The sequence below is a fragment of the Moschus berezovskii genome, chromosome 20, assembly GCF_049115385.1.
Source record: "Moschus berezovskii isolate FMDL1 chromosome 20, NW_MosBer_1.0, whole genome shotgun sequence".
In the NCBI taxonomy this organism is placed as follows: Eukaryota; Metazoa; Chordata; class Mammalia; order Artiodactyla; family Moschidae; genus Moschus; species Moschus berezovskii.
Window position 1 is genome coordinate 73,635,347 of NC_142479.1, and position 22,463 is coordinate 73,657,809.

A 22,463-nucleotide genomic window follows, 5' to 3' on the forward strand; every position below is an offset into this window, starting at 1 on the left:
GAGTGTACTTTTACCTCTGTAAATAGAAGATACAGGATCACGGCTCGAGAGGAACTCCAAACCTACCTTCTTTAATCATTTACTGCTCATCTTGGTGGGTCTGTCTTTACCGCACTTACGTTAAGGGTGCGGAGTGGCTCGTTCTTGCCTCTGAGACCGCCCTGGTGGCTCCAGGCTGCCCGGCCTCTGGTCCAGACCGCCTGTTCTCCGTCCTTGGTGTGTGTAGTGATGGCTGGAAAGCCCAGAGCTGCAGTTCCTGCCCCAGCCCTGGCCTCGGCGTGTAAACCGAGGACCGTCACTCACTCTCAGGCTCCCTCTCCCCACCTCTGAAGTGACAGTCCCGGCCCCAGGCGCCTGGCTCTAAAGGACATCTTCACAGAGGCAGCGGAGATTTTAACTCCTAAAACCTGAGCTCGGCGTCTTCTCTCACAAACTGAGGGCTTCCTCTTCTGCCTTCAGTAACACGACCCTCCTGGTAGCTGCACTCTGCTCTCACACCAGATCAACACAAAGTCCTGCTCAACCATGGTGAAGCCTCCTCTGCTCTGTCTGAACAGACTTCCAGCTCTGTTTGGGGGACTGGAAGGTCAATGCGAAATTACAAGTCGGGACGCTAAGAAGCCCAGGAGAGCAGGAGAGGACGGCAGGTGTCAAGGCTGCTCTTGAGCGGGCTCAGAGGGGCCATTGAGGACACTGGCTCTCATGTCATTCGCTCTCAGGGATTGGACACACACGTGGACAACGGCTGACAGCATATACAAACAGAACTCTGCCCGCGGTCACTGGAGCGGTCTGGCGGGCATAGGCCCACCAGAGAGAACCAGGTGTGTTGCTGCGATCAGTCACGTGGGACGGCCGACTTGCCCCCATAAAGCCCTCCCATCAGGGCCTACTCGAGGCTTTCCACGTTCATCTGCAGTAAAGCCTTCCCACTCCTTTAACTGATTCTGGCTCTCTGCCAAACACGATGATGTCTGACTGCCTTCTGATAGCAAGCTCTGAATAAACAGCTTGGCCTGTTCCCATTTAGGTGACGGTGTTTTACACCCAAGTCTGAAGTTCCTGGAGACACGTCGGTCTGAGACATGTTCTTGGCAGACAGTGACTCTTGAGTGATGCTGCTAATGAGCGTGGTGCTCCGTGGCGAGGAGAACAGGGTGCTGCCACTGGCGTAAAGCAAGGCTGATCCTTCCTCTCTCGTGATGACCCATCTTCCCTCTCCTTCACACGCTCCACAGACGCTCCAACTTCCTTTTCTTTTTTTTTTTTAATTTTTACAATATTGTGATGGTTTCTGCCATTGAACAACGTAAAACCAGCCATAATTATAAATATATCCCCTCCCCGCCCTGAGCCTCCCTCCCTTCCCGCCTCTAGGCCATCACAGAGCACCAGACTGGGCTCCCTGTGTTTTGCAGCAATTTCTCCCCAACTATCCACTTTACACCCGATAATATATACATATCGATGACACTGTTACAGCCATTGCAGGGAACAGCATAGAGAATCCTTAGAAAACTAGGAATAAGTCTACCATATGGCCCAGCAACCCCACTCCTGGGCATGTTCCCCGATACCTCTTCTAAAGAGAAAGATGTTTGTTTTCTAGATCACCCACAGGCTTGGTGTTATTGTGGAGAATTCCTTCAAAGAGTGGAGAAGAGAGAAAATGAATGGAAAGGGCCAAGGTGTCCTGTATAATAAAGAACTAAGATGGATGGAGGAACAGAGAGAGAAACCGACAGGCTGGGTATTGGGGAAAGAAAATTTGGAGAAGTTTGAAACTGAGCAGAAAACATTTTTGGCAGCAGGTGCAAACTAAGTGCTGTGCTGCGCTGTGCTTAGTCACTCAGTCGGATCCTAAGTGCTGTGCTGCGCTGTGCTTAGTCACTCAGTCAGATCCTAAGTGCTGTGCTGCGCTGTGCTTAGTCACTCAGTCAGATCCTAAGTGCTGTGTGCGCTGTGCTTAGTCACTCAGTCGGATCCTAAGTGCTGTGTGCGCTGTGCTTAGTCACTCAGTCGGATCCTAAGTGCTGTGCTGCTCTGTGCTTAGTCACTCAGTCGGATCCTAAGTGCTGTGTGCGCTGTGCTTAGTCACTCAGTCGGATCCTAAGTGCTGTGTGCGCTGTGCTTAGTCACTCAGTCGGATCCTAAGTGTTGTGTGTGCTGTGCTTAGTCACTCAGTCAGATCCTAAGTGCTGTGTGTGCTGTGCTTAGTCACTCAGTCGTATCTGACTCTGCAACCTCACGGAATATAACCCACAGATTCCTCTGTGGATGGGGGTTCTCCATGGGGGTTCTCCAGGCCAGAATACTGGAGTGGGTTGCCATGCCCTCCTCCAGGGGATCTTCCCAACCCAGGGATCGAACCCAGGTCTCCCACATTGCAGACGGATTATTTACCATCTGAGCCACCAGAGAAGCCACAAACTAAGTGATAGACACTGCAAGGACCAGTGATGAGATTATGATAAAAACACTTTTTTGAGTCATTGACAACAGCTCATATTTGCCAGCTACAGAACTTTGGAAAACGATGCAAAAAACAGTAATAGCAGGAAAACGAAGAAACCACTAAATCCAAGTTAGTTTGAGAGCTTTGGAGGAGAATCACGTGGGGTTTTTTATTTTTTGGCTAATAAAAATTGCCTTTCTTTGTAAAGTGCAATACAAACATGCTGCTGCTGCTGCTGCTAAGTCACTTCAGTCGTGTCCAACTCTGTGTGACCCCATAGACGGAAGCCCACCAGGCTCCCCCTTCCCTGGGATTCTCCAGGCAAGAACACTGGAGTGGGTTGCCATTTCCTTCTCCAATGTGTGAAAGTGAAAAGTGAAAGTAAAGTCGCTCAGTGTGTCTGACCCCTAGCGACCCCATGGACTGCAGCCTACCAGGCTCCTCCATCCATGGGATTTTCTAGGCAAGAGTACTGGAGTGGCTTGCCATTGCCTTCTCCGAAATACAAACATAATGGATGGTAATCTACAATTTGTAAATTATAATTATTATTGCTATTAATTGTAAGTGCCTCGCCAGTTGAACATGTCAGAATTACAAGATGTTCCCAGAATCTGCACAAACACACTCGGGTCTAATGGAAAGCCTTGTGATAAGCCTTAGGAAGGGATGCGTTCATCCACCCTCCAGCTTGCGACGTGTTTTTGCTGTAACTTTAGCACCAGCTGGGTGACGTGCAGTCACGTCCATCTTCCTTTCCATATGGTTTAACTCACACTCCAGTGATAACTCAGCAGTATAACAACCACAGAGCCAACTGATAACTGATGTTAAATGACATTTTAAAGACACATTTAAACTTGCCATTGAAGTTTAATCTGGCAGAGCAAATGGAAGGACCATTAAGACAAAAATCCGAGGAATTTTGACAAATCAAGTGCCTGCTTTGTACTGTTAGGGTTTATAATCATCGCTAAAGAGTGGACAACCCTGGGATTTAATGTTGCACTTAGGATATTATGTTTTCTTAGCCATGAACAAGAATACAGAGCCACATAGCCACATAGACACCTGTTGAAGAATACAGGACAGTATTTGTTTCACAAGAGACATAGGACCTTGCACTTAAAATTCTTAATGACTTGGGTGGGTGTGTGAAATAGGTGAAGGAGATGAAGAGGTACAAACCTCCACTTATAAAATAAGCAAGCCATGGGGACACAGCAAAAGAATTGTGGCTGAGAATACTGTAATAACTCTGTACAGGGGCAATCTTCTCATAATGTGTGCTCACATCAAATCACCATGCTATATACCTGAAGCTAGCCTGATATCATATATCAACTATATCACAATTGTTTAAAAAGGGGAAAAATTCTTAATAACTTTATATCCTTTCCTACTCTACTTTGTAAATTAACCAACAAGACCCAGACTCAGAGTCCAAGGTTTTGTATTCCTGAAATCACATTGCACCACATGTTCAAAACTTTGTTTACTTCATAAGCAGAGACTTTGACCATAACATCAAACATTTAGCAATAGTTTAGATTTTTTTAAAATTTTTGAAAGTTCTCTCTTTCTGGGTTAAGAGTCTAACTACTATTCACCAATAAGCCCTCAGCGGAAAGATGCAGGAGTCTTTGCTCCAGTGAAAGCCAGTGGCTCAGTAACTATGAACACATTCACAGAGGCTGAAGGCACATGTCGCGAGCTCTGTGGGCCACATGTGTCTAGAAATGCCTAGTTAGCTTGTGTCTGTACCGAGACATCTTTGTGCAAATTCTGGGGTCCCCTGCTTGCAAATTGCTTTCACCTTGTAGCAACTAATATCTTTGCGTGCGTAGGTGCCTGCTCAGTCGCTCAGCCATGCCTGACTCTTTGCGACCCCATGAATTGTAGCCTACCAGGCTCCTGTGTTCATGGGGTTCTCCAGGCAAGAACACTGGAGTGGGCTGCTACTTCCTTCTCCAGGGGATCTTCCCACCCAGGGATGGATCGAACCTCTGTCTCTCGTCTCCTGCATTGGGAGGGGGATTCTTAACCACCGAGCCACCAGGGAAGCCCCAGCTAGTATCTTTATATACTGCAATTTGTATTTTTATCTAAAATGGTTATTCTTAACCTTGGGTGCACAGTATACTCTCCCAGACTGTTTTCAAAAAGTAGAAAACTTGAACAGAATTTCTGAGGGGACAGTCCAGGCATTGGGCTTTTCTAAAGTCCCAGGTAATTACAATTGCAGTGAGGTTAAGACCCACTGATTCTGCATGTCAATATTTACCTAAATTCTACAGATAAGGCTCTATCACATAATCACGTCTTGCCAACGTGAGATTACCTTTTATACTTTCTGTACTGTGTGACTCCTTGATCACCTGTGAATTACTTCCTAGATTCCACAAATTCAGTCTTTCTTTTGCAAGTATTTCCCAAGCCCTTATTAAGCTGTACTTGGCAGTTGGCATTGGAATCTCAGAAAAACACAAGTCTTGACCGTTGTCCGCAAGGAATTCACAGTTTTCTAGGACTGAGATACGATGCTACAGAAGAAATATAGAAGAAAACCCAAGGTACTTATTTTCCTTGGAAGCATCTGCAGGAATTCTACAGAGGGAATTTCTCTTGGGTTGTGTCTTAAAGAACCGTGAGTTTGGCAGTTCAGAGGGCAGCAGGTGAGGAGGTAAGGACGCTGTTGTCAGAGCCAGAAGGCGGAGGGCAGCTAGCGGGCCGTGCTCCCGAGAGATGCCCTACGGCTGAACACTGCTGGAGCGGAATATTTTAGGCAACGAGCAGTGGAAACAGGGCTGGGGAGCGCGTAGGCTCGGGATGACAGAGGCGTCTCAGACGCTGTGTTTAAGAGTTTGAGCCCAGCTTGACGGCAGCGCAGGGAGGCCCGCAGTCAGGCGTGTATTTCAGAAAGAACACTGAGCACAGTGGAGGAGACAGCGCGATAAGGCCGGTGTGGGAGAGAAAGAAGTCCCTGGGCACGGCTCGGCCTCTCCCATCCTCCGTTCTCACTCTCCAAACCCGCCATGCACAACCTTGCTCGTCACCGAGCAGGAGACAGGCTTACAAACCAGTCACGGGCATGCCGGCCGTGACGACACTGAAGACCAGCTGCTCTCCTGAAGAGGCTTTGGAAAGAGTCTCTTATTTCCCAGATCCTGGCCTGAGACGCCGGAAGACTGGACTTCAAGCAAAGGACTGAGGACATCACTCAGGAACCGGTGGCGATTTTGCTGGAAGGATTCATCAACCCAGAGGTTCAGGTTTTAAACTCAGCGTGTAAAGTTCCCACAGCTGGGATCTAGAGTCTATGGAGGAGAAGTGGAACCAGAGAAAACAAGCCTGTTCCTCACGGGTGACTCCGTCAGGGACGGGGAGAAGCCCACCACCTGTGTGGTGTCCTGGGCGGGCCAGAAGCTTCCATCAGGGTCCACTCACGTCTGAGCCCTGCTGACTCTGCGTCTTACTAACCATGGCCTCAGGAGCGAGTCACAGCCTACGGTCAAGTTTCCATCTCTAAACTGGGATGAGGACTTCCCCGGTGGTCCAGTGTAGGACTCTGAGCGTCCACTGCGGGTGTCATGGGGTTGATCCCTGGTCGGGGAGCTTGAGACCCCATACGCTAGGTGGTGTGGCCAATAAAAACTTACTGCACATGCCTGCGGTCAGGATCAGGTTGGAGAGCACACAGAACACTTACGAAACGCCGGCCTAAACCAGCATGAGGCGCCGGGTTTAAATGAGCTCGATGAGATCTGGCTCTCGTTAACATTCTCGTTAGCGTTACTATCAATGCCTCAGGCGCCTCACAGCCAAGTCCTGGAAACCCCCGTACAGAGGCGCATTTTTTGTTCACAAAGGCACCAAAACACAAATGGATTTCAATGAGACTCACAGAATTGGTCCTCATGACCAGAAACCATAAAGAACAAGAGACAGAAAGAGAGAATAACATACCTTCCAGGCCCTGCTGTCAAGTGTGAGTGGTGGCTACTGCAGGCAGTAAAATACAGGCATTTTTCTTTCTTCCTTTTTTTCAATACATCAGACTTCTGTATTGTTTTTACTGATTTTTAAAATCTCATCAATAGATAAGACATTTGGGGAAAAATAAGATGTGTGTGTGTGAAAATCCACACACACAAAAGCAGGGATGCAATTCACACAGGTTTAATAGCTTCCCGGAAGCTCTTTCACCGAAGCGCCCGGTTCCCTGAGTCAGGGACTCACATGGAATAGGAACTACTACATGTTTCCCCGAGACTCAGTGGAGTCCTCACTTCAGCCCCTGGTGTCCAGTGGTCACTGGAAGCCCCAGCCAGTGCCTCCAGAGCTCAGGCTACTTCGCCCTCAGTCCGGCCTTGACCTGTGCGTTGGGGTTCACCCCCAGCTTCCTCCCTCTCCCCACTTCACACAAAGCCCCAGGTTAGGACAAAAGGCCATGACATTCCGAAAGCCAAAGAAGAGAAGCCTGGGACCCCACACACAGGTGTGATGCACTGTGCAGGGAGCACACTGAGACAGCAGCGTCCACAGCAGAGTGACCTCGTTGCTCGAGATGCTAAAAGGGAACGAGGGTGAGCACACGAGGCCTGAGAAAAAAGTGCTGAAAATGCATTTGCTGATGATCCAACGCAGAATAAAACGAAAAGGCAGCCGGAGAGACCAACACGACACTTCCCAAGAAGTTCTCTGATGAGCTCAGATATAAAAAGACCATGTTAAAAAATAAAGATGAAAACGGATGGAAGGAGGGGACTCTTATGTGGAATGAATCCATGTGCAGCACAAACCAAGTCTGCAAACTGTCAGGACCTCAGCTGACCCAGCGCAGGAGAAGTGAAACTCTGCAAAGACAGCCAAGTCTGGGGGCCAGAGTAGGAAGAGGTTGGTACATATGGAAATTGTGTGTACCTTCCTCATTATAAAAGGAATGTTGTATTGTTTGCATAAATCTGGAAAACAAACCTCTGAAGTGAAGTGAAAGTCGCTGAGTCATGTCCAACTCTTTGTGACCCCATGGACTATACAGTCCATGGAATTCTCCAGGCCATAACACTGGAGTGGGTAGCCTTTCCCTTCTCCAGGGACTCTTCCCAACCCAGAGATCGAATCCAGGTCTCCCGCATTGCAGCCAGAGTCTTTACCAGCTGAGCCACAAAGGAAGTCCAACAAATATTTAAAAATCCCATAACATCTCAGATGCCCTGTGGTTCACTGGTTAAGACTCTGTGCTCACAATGCAGGAGGCATAGGTTTGGTCCCTGGTCAGGGAAGGTCCCGCATACTGCAAGGCCAAAAGCAAACAAACAAACAAAAACTCAAAAATGTCTTCCAGAAAAATCTTAAAACCTCACAATGCAGAGTTAAGTCATTCTGGCATTTTTATATATCAGAATCAGGGCCATATTCAGCATACAATTTGGTGTTTTATTTTCCTGTCATAGGTGCTTTCCTGGATCATTATTTTATGCTCTACGAGCGCGCTTCCTGAAAGGAAGTACATTCTCTTCCATCGTCTTTACTTTAACCATCTCCCTGCTTCTGGACATTTAGTTGGTATCTTGCAACATTATGAATAACCTCACAGCTAAGTTCTTTGGCAAAATCTTTGGATAAGTTTCTTCCTTAAGATCTTTTTTCTAGAGGTGGAATTACTTGGGGCAAAACATTTTTAAGAATATTGATATATACGGCTTGCTGCCTTCCAGAACAGTAATTTGACAATGTTTAAAAGTTCTAAACACAGTGCAATGCTAACTGACCCAGAGGGAGCTCTGTTATTTAGTTTTTAGTTTTCATTTGGCTTATCCAACAAAGAAAATTATACTTACACCGAAAAAGGTAAAATACACCAGAGATGGAATTGAAGCTTTGCTAGAAAATCATATAAGCAACCAGGAGAAGGCAATGGCACCCCACTCCAGTACTCTTGCTTGGAAAATCCCATGGACAGAGGAGCCTGGTGGGCTGCAGTCCATCGGGTCGCTAAGAGTCAGACATGACTGAGCGACTTCACTTTCACTTTTCACTTTCATGCATTGGAGAAGGAAATGGCAACCCACTCCAGTGTTCTTGCCTGGAGAATCCCAGGGACGGGGGAGCCTGGTGGGCTGCCGTCTATGGGGACACGACTGAAGTGACTTAGCAGCAGTAGCAGCATATAAGCAACCAACTGTCCCAAATGCATTTCAGGGCTGTCAACCCAGGAAAACGTATCCCAGGTTGCGTGAACTTGTAACTGTGACCGCAACATCCCTGTTATCAATCTTTACATGACAGGATATCAAGGAAGACAATCCAGTACCACGGGCATTTTATTTCAAAACACATATGTACCGCATTGTTATCTGTGTAAAGAAAGTACAGGAAACACTGGAAGTTAATGCACCAAAGTGTGAAGAATGACTCAGTCAGGACGAGAGTTTCTGTCTTGTTTACTTGCCTATTTCATGTGGTGTGTTTGCACCACTTGATGGCGGGAGAAAAGGGAATTTTTTAAAGATGATAGGATCCCTGAAGACACAGGAGGAAAACCAACAGATCGTGACGTTTGATATAAATCCACAGCCCGGGGGATAAAAATTATTTAAGAAGTTGGCTTGTGTGCATTTCGATGAATGAGAATGATCATTAAAAGACATGTGACCTCTTCGAGCAGGTTACAACAAATGAAGCCCCGTTCCGCTTCTGACATTGTTTTAGGAAAGTAAATAAGGAGAAGTGCTTTCATGATAATGTGTCTCCATTCTAGCAAAGCGTTTGAAGACTTGTCTTTTAATAGTGCCCTTGGTAGTAAGATGGGCTGCCCTGGTGGCTCCACTGGTAAAGAATCCGCCTGCAATCTGGGAGACCCTGGTTCGATTCCTGAGTTGGAAAGATCCCCCAGAGAAGGGAACGGCTACCCACTCCAGGGCTCTGGCCTGGAGAATTCCACGGACTGTACCATCCACGGGGTTGCAAAGAGTCGGACACGGCTGAGCGGCTTTCGCTTTCACTTGGGAGTAAGATGGGGCTTCCCTGGTGGCTCAGAGGCAAAGAACCCGCCTGTCAATGCAGGAGATGCAGGACACATAGGTATGACCCCTGGGTCAAGAAGCCCCTCTGGAGAAGGCAATGGCAACCCCCTCCAGTATTCTTGGCTGGAGAATCCCATGGACAGAGGAGTCTGGAGGGCAAGAGTCCGCGGGGTTGCGAAGAGTCAGACACGACTGAGCGACTGACCCTGCCTGTGCCGCCACCAACGGTGTTATCAGTCAGCTAAGCAGCTGCCTGGACAAGCCACAAGCGTAAAGCTCTGCTCAGTAACTCTAACATGAAGAAATCAAGTCCCAGGAGGTTTGATTCACTCTGATGGGTCTAAGTTACGTGAAGGTAAAGAAGGCATGGGTTTACCATTTGTCAGAGAGTAAGAGGCACAGATGTGCCCCAGCAGTATGACTATTGCTGTTTGTTTGTGTTATTTTACGGCTATGTGGCTTGTGGGATCTTAGTTCCCCAATCAGGGATGGAACACAGGCCCTCAGCAGTGAAAGGGAGGAGTCCTAACCATCAGACCATCAGAGAATTCCCGTATTGCTATTTATTCTAAATTTAAATCTTTAAAGTGAATATGGCCTTCCCTGGTAGCTCAGCTGGTGAAGAATCCACCTGCAATGTAGGAGTCCCTGGTTCGATTCCTGGGTGGGGAAGATCCTCTAGAAAAGGGATAGGATACCCACTCCAGTATTCTTGGCCTTCCCTGGTGGCTCAGACGGTAAAGAATTTGCCTGCAATGGAGGAGGCCTGGGTTTGATCCCTGGGTTGGGAAGATCCCCTGGAGGAGGGCATGGCAACCCACTCCAGTTATCTTACCTGGAGAAGCCCCGTGAACAGAGGAGCCTGGCGAGCTGCAGACCGTAGAGTCATAACGAGCCCAGCGCGGCTGAGTGACGGCGCACAGCACAGATTGTGCCTGCGCATCAACACTGCCGATCTGGACAGGCCTCTCGCGCAGATCGCGGACCCTAAGAAACACCCTTGCAGCATCCCGCTACCCAACCACCACAGATAGGTCAAGGCCCTTTAGAGACGAGTCCCTGGTCTCCCAGATAAAAATAAACCCAGCTGACTATTTAATCGTCTACGGCATTCGTGTTTCCCTCTGTTTCGACGTGCTCTCACATTAGTTCCTTCAGCACAGAATCCCCTCCTTCATGTGTCTGCACCGCTCCAAAGCCCTGGAAACAAGGGTGCTTGCACTCCACACAGAAAAGCACATTCTTCTACCCTCAGGTCATTTTATGAAAGATGATAATTTAGAAAACCTTTCCGGAAGAAAACTATAGAATGTTCTCCTCTGTTCAATACTTTCGATAAATTGTATGAAGAGTTGAAAAATTCCATAAACTGTAAGCTGTCATACAGCAGAGAGAATGTGGACAGCGTTGATAGCAAAAAAAAACCCAGCCCGTCAGCTGAAAAGCAAGGGATATATCTCACAAGATACCTGTAAGTCTGAGTGTGTAGGCTGATGAAGCAGGGACAGAGCCGTTCTAGCTTGAAGAAACTCTAGATGCTGCCGCAGACCACAAGTAGCCTGATTCAGTAGTGACCCGGCTGAAATACCACTGCATTAGACTGTGTTCAATGACACAGACAGACAACTTCAACCTTGGACGCAACTGCTTTGTCTGATCAGACCGAAGTCTGGCTGTCTGCAAAGAACACATTGAAAAGTCAGACCCTCTGAAAGATAAAAGAAAACTCTGAACGTCATGTAATACAACAATAATTCAAAGGACTGTGGATGTTCACCCTACAGAGGGGAGAAGACTCAGAGAACTGTCTCCCAACGTCCCAACAGCCATAATGTGGGAGAAATTTTAAATCGGTTTTCAGCTGTCCCTGAGGGCAGAACTTCGCTTAATGAACAGCACTTACAGAGAAGAAGGCTTCTATGTTTCAAATAAAAGATTTTTCAGCAGTTGGATGGATTTATTCAAGAAGTGGTGCTATCATATGAAATGTGTCTTTCTCTGGCCTACCTCCTTGATATGATCATCTCTAGGTCCATCCAGTTTGCTGCAAATGGTACCATTTCATTCTTCTTTGTGGCTGAGTAATATTCCACTGTGCAAATATGCCACATCCTCTTTATCCACTCATCTGTGGGTGGACATTTAGGTTGCTTTCCTGTCTTGGCTATTTTAAATAGCGCTGCTACAAACACTGGGGTCTGTGTATTTTTAGAATTCTGATTTCCTCCAGGTAGATGCCCAGGAGTGGGACTGCTGGATCATAGAGCAGCCCTGTTTTTAGTTATTAAGGAACCCCCACACTGTTGTCCACAGCGGCTGCACCAGCTGACATTCCCCACAGTGTAGGAGGGTTAGCCTTCTTTTCCAAATGGCTGCCTAGTATACCTATTGTGTGGGTAAATCATGATGTATTGAACCAGTACCCTAGGGATGGGCGTTTACCTTGTTTCCATCTTCTGCTAGCGCACACAGTGGTGCTGGGACGTCCTTTGACACGTTTCTTTGTGCACACGTACAAACATATTAGTAAGATGAATTCCTAGAAGTGGAATCACTAGATGGAGGGTGTGTGCCTTTTAAATTTTAATAGATGTTCTCAGTCTTCCGCTGGAATTTGGCAGAGAGGATGGAATTGCCTTTCACCGAGATCGCAGCAATTTCACAGCCACCAATAATGTATGAATGCTGGCAGTTTCAACTCGGTTCAGTGGACCTTTCCTTCTGTGAACACCAGATGGCGGAACAGGCCCTGATGTGTCTGCCACGGTGACTCGCAGACAAGCTGCAGAGACTTGAAGCTTCGTTTCTGCTTCTGTCGATTCAGACTCAGGGCATGCATGTGGCCAACGGTGGTGCATTACTGAACTTCTGCGGATGGAGGTGTCTCGGTTCATCGGTAATAGCAGATGGCAGCCTGTGCTTTCTTCCCCGCCTTTACTGGTTTGTTAGTGGTGCATTACTGAACTTCTGTGGATGGTGGCGTCTCGGTTCATCGGTAATAGCAGATGGCAGCCTGTGCTTTCCCCCCTTTACTGGAAAGCACCCTAAAAAGATCCTCATCTGTGGTCCACAAGTCTTCCCCATTACCCAGACACCACCTTTTCTCCAGCCGAATGAAAATGTGCAAATGGAACAGCGAACACCAGTCAGCAATCCAAACTCTTACAGCTACATTGACGTGTGAAAGTGACTTATTTCGTTCATGTTTCTGCAGCAAGGGAGTGTAGGAACATATGTATGTCACAGAAGAATATTTCTTCGAGCAAATAGAAATGAATAATTAAAGTTGATATATTTACTGTGATAAGGCTTCCATTTGGCAGAACACCAGCAAACCAATTTCACAGCAGAAATATTTTTTATTTTTTCCTGGAGAGTGTGTCATTTGAGCAGAATAACTTCAATTAGAGTTGTGCCTGCTTGGCAACTGATGAGTACAGTTTGAGATGGGAGTTGATATAGATGTACTGTGCTGTGCTTAGCCGTTCAGTTGTGTCTGACTCTTTATGACCCCATGGGCCGTGGCCCGCCAGGCTCCTCCATCCATGGGATTCTCCAGGCAAGAATACTGGAATGGGTAGCCTATCCCTTCTCCAGGGGATCTTCCCCACCCAGGAATTGAACCAGGGTCTCCTACACTGCAGGGAGATTCTTTACCAGCTGAGCCACCAGGGAAGCCCCATTTACACAGATAACTGCTGCCAGGCCCCAGCCCCCTGCTCGCAAATATGGAAAACGTACTCACCAGTGCGTATGTGCCCTCCTGTACAAAGTTCTCTAAACTGCAGGGGAAGATGCTGTAATCAATCCATCATTCCCCTCAAAGGTCACCAGGTAGGACATTAATGAAACTGTCTTCCTGAGCTGCCTAGACAGGACCAGTATTGACACCCTATTACAAGGTCGATTTCTACTCCTCCTGAATGAATGACAGAGGTTTTATTTGTAAAGTGTCTAAGGAGAGATGTGCCTAGTTTTAGGGACAAAATCATCTAGTTGTAGTAGTTTCTTGGGACACTGAGTTCCTTAAACTGAACAGAAAGACATCCAGCCTGGAAGAAGGAAAGTTAAAATTGGTGACGATCTAGTCACAGCCCAGAGAAGTCAAATGACTTGTTCAAATGAATACTACTTGGGCTTCCCAGGTGGCACAGAGGTAAAGAATCTGCCTGTCAATCCAGCCCCATCCCATAGTCGCACTCATCATTAGCAAACTGGGTCAAGAAGATCCCCTGGAAAAGGAAATGGCAACCCACTCCAGTATTCTTACCTGGAGAACCCCATGGAGAGAGGAGCCTGGTGGGCTAGAGTCCATGGGGTCGCCAAGAGTCAGATGTGACCGAGCGACTAACAGACACACACAGACATGCACCTATCTGATTCCACAGCCTGCAGCTTCTTCTAGTATCCTCTAGAAACTTCTAATAGCAATATTGATGGGCCAAGTGTTCATCTATCTTGAAGCTACTCTTCACACACAATTGTAATAAGCTTGATTGTATGGTTTCACAGATCTAAGATAAGAAATGAGAGAGATGCTGCTAGGAGCTGATTACAGAGAACCAAAAGCAACAAATGGATCAAGTCTGGAAGGAAACAATACAAACTATTAAAAAGGAACTTAGAAAACATTTTTTAACTGTATCACTTTATGATCAGAGAGAGCTGCCAAGCTGGGTACATGGAGGGGGAGTTGAGGCCTCCCTGGTCGCCCAGTGGTTCGGACTTGGTGCTTTCTCAGCCGAGGCCTTGCTTCCATCCCTGGTCTGGGGACTAAGACCCCACAAGCCACGTGGCGCGAGCAAATTGTTTTAAATGTGTGAATGAAATGTTTGCACCTTGTTTTATGTCTCTGGATATGTTCCAGTGTCTCCTAGAAACTTGAATAGAATTCGTATCCTACTGTTGTGTGAAAATTGTATAAATCTTATGTTGAATTGGTTCATGGTACTTTTCAGGTCTACTATATCTGTCTACTTTTCTGAATATTCATTCTATTAATTTTTGAGAGTTTGATATTGAAACTCCAACTAAAAACTCTTAATTTATCTAATTAAAAATAGTTGCAATATATAGTGGGACTATATGTAACTTTGTTCTGTATTTTCCAAGTCTTCTGTAAATGTGTTATCATACTTTCATAATTTAAAAAATAAAAAGAAAGAGAAAGAATGGGTGAAAATGTGGAAGGTGGGGCTCTTTTGTATAAGGGTCAACACTTCCAAATGTCTTGACCTTGTCGCATCATAATGGTGAATTCGCAGACAGTGAACTCTGAAGGGCATTTCTGAGAGCTCTGCACAAGAACCAGTTCCAGGGAGAAAGGCTTTGGCTCTTGAGGCAACAAAAGGAGCCAGGTATGGGTCAGTCATGCAATTTTTTAAAAATTTCTATAAATTTCTACTTATTTTAAAAATTATGGTAGAATACATACACATAACACACGCATCATCTTGACCATTTTCAAGTGCATAGTTCACAGACTTAAGTACGTTCACATTGTACTGAACGCTTCATCTCCTGAAATTCTTCCGCACCGAGTCTTGTGTTTCTCAGGTCTGCCATCGCCACAAACCAAGCTGACCTTGGACTCCTGCGCCCGCCTCTCCTGTTGTCTTGTTTTTATTGATAAAGGAGCCCTTGCTGCACCCAACCCTAGACGTCCCCCTGGAGAGACGATGGCTCTGCCGTGAATCTGATACGCAGAGGAGCCTCACACGCAGATGTAAGTCTCTGAAATGACAGCTAAGAATCCTGAAGGAGCTGACCCATCCCTTCGTCCTTCTCTGTCTCTCGCTCACACACACACACACACACACACACACGAAGCCCCAAGAGACTGCTCTAGAAGAGCCGGCAAACCCCCTCGGAGTCACCGAGGCAACTGCGGATGGGTCCCTTAGCAGACTTGTCTGTTGCTGTGGCAACGTTCCTAGCCTGGGTTTGTTTGTTTTGCTCCCTGAATTAGTTACAAAAAGACGGGGAGCTAGGAGACCACCTATTGGAGTCTGGAATTCCAGAGAAACGGGAAAAGGTGTGCAGGTGAGGGTCCTGCACCAGGAGTGTCCTCTGGTACTTGCTGAGTAGGCCAGCCAACGGGAAGCCAGTGCTGCCAACAAGACCACGATAATTCACAGCTCCGCCAGGGAGTCAATGAAGTCTCACTGGGGGACAGGGAAGAGGAGTGCTTCTACCTGACAGCTCATCGGTCTGGGCTCATTACCGGCTCCTCTGTAGTCAGACCTAAGCGGCAGGACAGCAATTCAGGAGCGACTGATCTGAAACCCATCAGCCCTTGGTGGGTGGCGGAGCAGACGCGGTGGCTCCGGGCCGAAAGTGGCACCTACCTGCGACGTGCTCGCACTCAGCACCGGACAAGCCTCCCGGAAGGCGTGGTTGATGAAGCAGCAGCAGTTCAGGAAGCTCGCATGGCGGTGGACTCTCCAGGAAACAAGGCTGACTTTTGGGGTGGAGTGGGGAGGGTTGGGGCAGGTGTGGAGGGCTGGGGTGCGGTGGGAAGGGGTGGGGTGGGGTGGGTGGAGAGGGCTGGGTGAGTGGGGAGGGCTGGGGCAGGTGGGGGGGGAAGGGCGGGGCGGGGTGGGGAGGGCTCGGCTGGGGGGGGAAGGGGTGGGATGCGTGGGGTGGGCAGGGACGTGGTGGGAAGGCGTGGGGAGGGCTGGGGTGCAGTGGGGTGGGGTGGACGGGGAGGGGCTCTCGCTCCACCAGCAACTCCTGTTCAAACTGCTCTTTTAAAAGAATTCTTTCTTTCTTTATTCGTGGCTGCACGTGGGCTTTCTCGAGACGCGGTGCTCAGGCTTCTCTTGTCGAGGAGCACAGGCTCAGTACGTGTGGTGCACGGGCTTAGTTGCTCTTCCCAGACCAGACATTCTCGTGGACCACGTCCCCTGCACCACCATCAAAGCCCCAGCTGCTTCTTAATCCTGGTGCTCGGTCCCCACTGCGTGCCAGGCACTGTGCCAGCTGCTCTCCATACCTCACGTAATCCTCACAGTTCTAGGACACCATATGTTCCCCTTTCTCAGATGCAGAAGCTGAGGTTCTCGGAGGTTAAGCACCTTGCAGCTTCTCTGACACAGAGCTGGGATTCAGACACAGGCACTCTGACTCCAGAACCTGCCTCTGAGCCCCCTCACTCTTGCTTTCAGGACAGAACACCAGTCTTCGAAGGCATTTCAGCTCTGTGGACTCTTGGACACTGGAACCAGACTCTTCCCAGAGGCACCTGACGGGCTGTCTTCTGCGGTTAGGAAGTGGGCAGCTTGAGCATCTCTGGCCAGGAGAATGGTTCCTGAGCCTGGCTGAGCTCCAGAATGGCCTGGGAAGATGGTTGAACAGACAGGTGCCTGGCCCTCTGCCCGAGCCGCCCAACACCCGCTCAGGACCTGGATGAACTTTTACGTTCCTCCAAGAGACTGTGAGGTGTGCCACTGGGCTGGGGACTCGTGGTTGCGTCGGAGCCCAAGTAGTTGAGGGTTTGGTCTGATGGCTAGGGACACAGTCCTGAGACTGCAGAAGGCCCCCAGGGAGCCAGGAAGAGAGGACCTCCGCCCAGCTGGGGGTGGAGCATCACGGAAGGGACTCAAGCAGCCAGAAAGAGATGACGCCAAAGACCAAGCAGAGGAAAGAGTCCAGGCTGGAAACCCACAAGCTTAGCTGGAGCTCCGTCTGGTCAAAAACACGCAGCCCAGCTCACCGCCCAGAGCCGGCTTGCAGAGCTTGCTGCTGTGATGAGGAGACTCCTGCGCTGACTCGGCTGTACAGCGACAACTCCCACGAAGCCTGCAAGTGAAAAGTGGAAACAAGACGTGTTGACTATGAATTCTGCACCAAGGGTCCCACTGCTGTGTATCTCAAAATCGAGTTTCAACCGCTTTGGGCCCCTACCTAGTGACTGGCAGAAATATCCGCCCCAAGAGATCCTGGAGGGTCCGTTCTTCCCCTTCTTGGTCACGAAGCCCCAGCTCCTATGGCGTTAGAAACCTGAGGGTGGAGACTGGGGCCGAGGCCTTTGTCCAGGACGGTCCCCGCCTTCCAAGTTGCTCTTTGGGCTCCAAGATGCTGCGGATAAACCCTGGTCCCTGCCAAGATGCGGTCCCTGATCCTCAGGCACGGATCACTGCTCTGGAGGGGGGAGCCCTCGAAACATCCCCCATAAAGGCCCCTTCACTGGTGGGAAAGTGCTGCAGGCCAGGGGCCCCCAGATGCATAATCTAATGGAACAGCACCCCTCTGGCCATGTCCACCTCTCACAGGCCCTCCCAGCTGTCCCAGCCTGGTGGTTTCTGCAGCATGCCCTGCAGTGGGGCTTCCCAGATGGCTTGATAGTGAAGAACCCGCCACCAATGCAGGAGACACAAGAGATATGGGTTTGATCCCTGGGTCAGGAAGATCCCTAGAGAAGGGAATGGCAACCCACTCCAGTATCCTTGCCAGGAGAATCCCACGGACAGAGGAGCCTGGAGGGCCACAGTCCATGGGGTCACAAAGAGTCGGACATGACAGCACCACAACACACGTGTCCGGTGGGTGTTTCCCTCCCAGGAAGAGGCATGAGTGGGGCGTGGAGAGAAGGATTGTCTTAGGCACTTCCCCCGATCCTCCTGTGGCGTCCGGGCTGAATCTTAGGAGGCCAAGATGGCTCCCTTCTCCTGTCACGACTTTCAGCATCTTTGGGGAACAGACAGATTCGCACCTGGTGACGATGGCCCTGCTGTGAGAGCAACTGCACCGTGATCTGGAGGTCAAGGGAGAGAAGACAGCCCCCAGCCCCGCCCAGGCCCCAAGAACAGGCACTGCTTAAGCACACTTTTCTTGAATCACCGACTGGACCTGCTTCATTCTGCTGTTAAGAAAGACTGAATCTTGCCTAGAAGCAGTCACATCCATGATATTAAGTCTGGCCCTAGGATCTGAGTTAATAAACGGCGATCGTCTAACACACCCTGACACTCCTCCGCTGACTCCAGTCTAGACGTGTATCAGTCAGGGCTGCGAGTAACTGGCAAGCGATTCTGGCAGGTGCGAGCACAGGGGAATGTGCTGGAAGGGTGTCCGGAGCTCATGGACTCTTCAGGAAGTCTGGAGACGAGGCCTGGAAAAGGCTGGACCCTGGAGGTGAGGCCACAGTAAGCCCAGACCATCCACCGTGCCCGCAAAGACCGCAACCCGACCACCTGGAGCAGGCCCTCTCCCCACAGCACTATCACAGGAGCGTTCTCATCGCCAGATAAGAGCGATGCTCCGTGGACTTGTGGTCGGTGGGGTGACAGATGGGGGCAGGGACAGTTAGGGAGCTCGGGATCCACACGTACACGCTGCGCTATCTAAAACGGATAACCAACAAGGACCGATGTCCAGCTCAGGGAAGCCTGTGTTCTGTGGCAGCCTGGATGGGAGGGGAGTCTGGCGGAGAATGGACACACATATATGAATGGCCGAGTCCCTTTACTGTCCGCCTAGAACTGTCACAACATTGGTAACCAGCTATCCCCCCATCCTAAATTAAAAGTTTCTAAAAAGGAGCAATGTTCTGGTGGAAGATGAAAGGAAACCAAAGCAATGGCACCAGCAAAATAAGACAAAGGCGCACAACAAGGGGGCCCCAGCAGGCAGAGGCGGGAGCTGACGGGTCCTGCGGGTGAGCGCCTCCTTAATTCCCGCGGCCGCCCCCAGAGGTGCACGCAGAGGCTGGGAATGTGCCTCTGGGAATGGTTGTCCTGCGTGTGGAGCAGCCCAGGAGGCAGCCGGATCCGTGTGGTCCCAGCCTCTTCCCCTCCCCAGCTGACCCCCCGCCTGCTCCTTGGGGCCAATCTGCCATCCCCTCATTGCACTGAAGCGAGAGTCTTTTCGGCTCCACACCCTCCTGCATAGGAGACCAGCGGCCTCTCTTTCAGCCTCAGGGATTTCCTCTCTCTGGGAAGTGGCTGGCTCTCCTTTTCCCTGGACGGAATGGCATTTCCGTGTGCTTTTCAGCAATCTCACTGATTGCACGTGGCTCTGAACTTTTTCCTCCTTGACACATCAGCGCTAACACAGTCTTCGAGGATGGGGGCGTTGCGGGGGGCATCCCCGTTAGAGGGGAAGTCCACAGGAAGACAGGATTTCTCACGGAAGGAGCTGCTGCGGAGTCCTTGGTTAGGACCGAGCGTGCCTCGGGACAAACACTGAAAAATCAGCCACACCCGCACTTTCTGGCTGCTCCCGGGGCTGGAAGCAATAAAGCCTTTGCACTTAGGGACTTGGCAACAAGTCAGTCCCCTCATTAAAGGTGTATGGCAAAGGGTGCAAACCTGCCTTCCCAGGAGTTTGTAAAAGCAACAGAAAACAATGTTGGCCGCACTCAGTGGGAAGAACACCAACTTTAAGGTCAGAAGACCTGTGTCTGAGGCCAGACTCGGCCACAGGCCAGCTGTGTGAGTTTGACCGGGTTCCTTAGGCTCTCTCAACCTCAGCGTCCTCTCCTGCAAAACCAGGATTTGGTGACGATCAAGTAAAAGAATACTCAGGAGAGTCTGCACAAATATTAGCTTTTGGTACTAAGCTGGAAGGTACTATCCCTGGTACTTTGGTACTATGCCTGGTACTATCCCTGGAAGGCTTCGCAGGGGGCTCAGGGGTAAAGAACCCACCTGCCAATGCAAGATATGCAAGAGACGCAGGGTCTATCCCCAGGAAGATGCCCTGGAGGAGGAAATGGCAGCCACTCCAGTGTTCTTGCCTGGGAAATCCCATGGGCAGAGGAACCTGGAGGGCTACAGTCCACGGGGTTGCAAAGAGTCAGACACGACTGAGCGACCGCACAACAACCGTTATTCCTAGAAAGATTATCTTCTATCGCAGCTACTTACTTGCGCACCAGGCTGATGTCAGAAGACCAAGCAATTATTAATAGCAGGTGCGCCAGAGACGGAGTCATCGGTCTAAGCCTGTGTTACAGACGCCCATTGCGTGGACAAGAGGGAGGAAGGGCCCTTGGGAAGACTGCGTGTACAGGCCTCCGGAAGAGCCCAGGTGTTTCCCAGCGGGGTCCTGGAAGTGCAACCCCCCAACAAGCAGTAGAAGCAGCACCTGGGAATTTGTTCAAAATGCAGATTCTCAGGCCCCACCTGGCCCGATGAAATCAGAAGCTCTGGAGGCAGGCCTCTGTCATCTGTATTTTACCAAGATTAAATGATTATTTTTAATTAAGTTTTTTAATTTAATAAAAATTTAACAAGATGAACGCTCTTCAGATGGATGAAGTTTGAGATCTGCTGCTTTAAATACATGACCTCGGTTAGTTGTTACAGCAAGGCAGCTTTACTATTTCCATTTTAGAGTTGAGGAAACTGAGGCTCAGAAGAGGAGTAGGATTTGCCCCGATTCACAGGAATTGCCCGACTCCTGCACACTCCCCTGCTCTGCTGAGGGTTGTCTGTTAGATGTTCTTCATGTCTAAGACGGCCTCTCCTGTAGACGACTGAAGAGTTGGCACAAACCCCCAGACCAGCCTGTGCAGTGACCAAACGTCCCAGGGAGATACGTCACTGGGGATATGCGGCCAGCAAGGGCTATGCTCCGTGCCACAGTGACTCACAGAGCCCTGGGGCCCTGTTCTGGGGATGAGGCCTCTGCAGTGACCCCTGCAAGCCCTCCGGAGGCTTTCCCACTGGGTTCCTGTGTGCACTGTACACCCGTCCCTGACCTGCCACCCGCCCGGTCCAGCCCCTTTTCAGCCTGACCTCGGCTGGTTCTGAGGGTGGGGTTCTATATCTGACTCCCCGCCCACCTGCTCCAACTCCTGACAGCTCTGCAATCTCTGGATATATCACCCACCACCAGGAAGGACAAGCCAGATCATTCCCAAGGTTTTACCCAGAAACTCTCCTCTGCCCCCATCCACCACCCACCCCCCCAACCCACAGCCAGGACACTCATCCCACACCTGCTTTAGGGAAGAGGGAGAATTCCATCAGGCTGAACTCTCTAAGTCCTAGGAAAACATTTCCTTAATCATCTTAAGTCCCCAGGTTTGAGTGGAAAAAGAGGTTCCAGCCAGGTTCAAGCTGCCAGAAGACCCGCCTGATGACCTTCCAGGCTGCCTGTCCCATGCATAACCGTGCCTGCATCTCACTGGACACTTCCGGTTGCCAAGGAGGCTGGGGACATGGCTTTCAGCTGGGCACATGGCCTCCAGGCTAGGACAGCCCAGAGGAAGAGGCAAGTGGAGCTGAGTAACTGCTAGTGTCCTCATTGGAAAAGACCCTGATGCTGGAAGGATTGAAGGCAAAAGAATAGGGGGTGGCAGAGGATGAGACCGTTGGATGGCACCACTGACTCAATGGACGTGTATCTGAGCAAACTCCCGGAGACACAGAGGAGCCTGGCGTGCTGCAGTCCGTGGGGCCACAGAGAGCTGGACGTGACCTAGTGACTTGGCGACAAGTGCCAGAACCGCTCATGGACCAAGAAGAGGCCGTACAGTCTGGCAGTCAAAAGCTGATCTTGGTTGAAAGGCTAAACTCAGTAGCCACCAGACAGGGCGTGGAGGGCCACTGAGGACAGCCGGCCAGGGTTAAGCCTGAGTGGATGGCGGGGAGGTGGACACGTAGGACCTGGACTCCCGCACAGAGACCTCCACGTCAAGAGAGGTGAGAGAGAGAGTGGAAATCACGCGCAGCCCCAGCTTCTATTCTGGCTGCGTCTTGTCTTCGCCCAGCTCGGTCTTGCAAGACCTGATAACTGCAAAATTGACAGATCTGAGCTTCGGTGGCTGTCTGTTCTTCTTCCTGGGGAAGGTGCTAATGAGGAACGAAACGGCCAAAGGCTGAGCCACAGGAGGGAGAAGCAGGTCCTGAAACACGTACCCGCTGAGCCTGGAGCCCGAGGATCATTTCCAGGACAAAAAAATGTTGATCCTGACTCTTTGCCCTGCTGGTCCTTACTGTTTCCTTCCTGTCTTATTTTTATTTTTCCTTTAT